Source organism: Anas acuta, chromosome 6, assembly GCF_963932015.1.
Source record: "Anas acuta chromosome 6, bAnaAcu1.1, whole genome shotgun sequence".
Lineage (NCBI taxonomy): Eukaryota > Metazoa > Chordata > Aves > Anseriformes > Anatidae > Anas > Anas acuta.
This window is the reverse complement of record NC_088984.1, coordinates 35,275,954-35,277,924: the sequence shown is the minus strand read 5'-3', so window position 1 is coordinate 35,277,924 and position 1,971 is coordinate 35,275,954. Positions and strand designations below refer to the sequence as shown.

At 53.1% G+C, this 1,971-nt stretch overlaps 1 protein-coding gene across 1 annotated transcript in view; it reads left to right on the top strand.

Annotated features, from left to right (window-relative positions):
• Nucleotides 1-683: 683 nt before the first annotated feature.
• The window catches only part of COL5A2 (collagen type V alpha 2 chain), a 100,516-nt gene continuing 99,228 nt past the window's right edge, over nt 684-1,971 (top strand). Inside the window, exon 1 of the mRNA XM_068686489.1 lies at nt 684-1,420. The gene's annotated coding sequence lies outside the window, so the exon portion shown is untranslated. The remainder of the gene's footprint in view (nt 1,421-1,971) is intronic.

Genomic DNA, 1,971 nt, shown 5'->3' with positions numbered 1-1,971 from the left:
TATATCCGAAATGTCTGATGTTTCTAGCCAGCATCAGGTTCTGGTGTTACCTTTCATCTTTTGGGCACAGAAGAAAACTTTGCAGGCTTTTGGCTGCTGTGTTACTGAGAAAGGCCACACACTGTCGGGGTAAGCAGAGTGGGCCAGTGCTCCTGGCACGTGTCCTGGTGAAGACGGCTTACTTCTCCTTGCACCCCCTTAGCATGGGATTGCTCTCAAAGATAGAAAACCTGCCAGCAGATGGATCTGCCTCTCCCAGCAGCAGGTATGGGCAGCCCCAGTCTGAAGAGAGGAGGGGATTAGAGACCGAGCGGCCTTTTCATGGACCATTGATGTGGTGGGAAGAAAAAACTCTAGTGTCCTACTCCTCCTGCTTGCAAGTGATCCACGAAAGAGAGATTTGCTTGGTGCCCACGCTGCAATGCTGCTGATGGCGCATTGTTAAGGGCTAAGCACGCGGCTGGGGTTAGGTAGATTTGCAGCTGTCAGGGACTGGGGCTGTAAAGCTGAGGAGAAAAGCAGATGATTTAGTTAACTTGGATTGTCATTATGATGTAGAAACGTTGAGCATCCCCCAGAGGCTGGCAATAGTCTCCCCAGCTGGTGGGATTGTAAATACAGAGCACGGTGAGCAGCTGAGGACGGACTGCACGGCGCTGTGCTGGGGGCTCCTGGCCCCTCTCAGGGCTCTGCAGTCGCGTTGGGCAGAGCAGCCAGGGCCAGGCAGGGGCAGGTACCAGGGGAGGGGGAGGAAAGCCTCCCCTCAGCACGCTGGAAGGGCTCAAGTTCCCAGTAAGCGAAGCAGCTCCAAGTGGGCTCTGCCCTCCATTCCCAGGAAGCGTGCGTGTGTTAAAAGCACAGCTTTCTCCCCCTGACAGCTTCGCGCTGAATTATGCTTTGCTGTCCTATTAAATTGCTCTGACACAGCGTACGCGCTGCACAGCAGCAGGAAAATATCCCGCAAGTGTACTTGCAAAAGAGAAAAGTTCAAGGAAGAGTGAAGCCAGCTCTGATTCGGTTATTTACCATCAATCAGACTCTTGCTTGGCAGGGAGTGGATGATTATGAGCCTGAACAAGCCGAAAAGGGGCAGGAAGAGAAGCGGAGGCAGCATTCTTCCTATTAAAGCTGCATCCCCTGAAAAGAGTGTTTGCAGACCGTGCTGGCGCTGGTGCTGAAAAAAAGGGCTCGCAGACTTTGTCCTGGGACTGATGCTGAAAGACAGAGAGATTCCCCAGCTGGCTTCATGGTGCTAAAATAACCTTGCGTTTCCCTGCTTTTTGCTGCCCAGGAGGATACATGTCTAATATCTAGGCATGATGGCAATCTGGGTACAAACGAGAACTTTTTTTCATCCTTGCTGCTTTACTAGGGCGATTTGTAACCATAAAAGCACAAGAAGAGGAGGAATATGACGCTGGTGAGTTTCTCTCTCTCCCTTTTTTCCTCCTCTTCTCTTTGTATGCAGCATGCTTAGTGTGTGATTTGGTTAATAAGCGCAATGGAAAACTTCTGGGGTACGGGAGTAACGAGATTTGTGGCTTTATACGCCGAGGATCGGGCTGCGAGGCTTGTGCTTTGGGAACCTGCTCAGAAGGCAGAGGGGATTTAAAAGTTGGAGGATTTGCAGAGTTCCCAGGTCTCCGCGCACAGTCCTGCGGACACAGGGGAGGGAGGACCCGATGGGAAGCAAAAAGCAGCTGCGGGGCAGCCGGCAGTGAGCCCCAGCCCCGCTGCCTGGCGTGAGCAGCACGCAGCGCTGGGAAGTTTGCAACAAAAGAGAGCGCCTAGGGATGGGGCTGGAGGAGGCTGCGGGGCTGGGGAGCAGCCGGAGCTGGGCGAAGTAAACACGGAGGCTCCCAGGGTGGAGCCCCTTCTGCGCCGAGCGACCTCTGCCTTCTTACCTTCTTTGTTTTAGAGAAACACCAAAATGTCATTTTCCCCTTTCCCCCTTTCTTTTGTGGGTTCTTT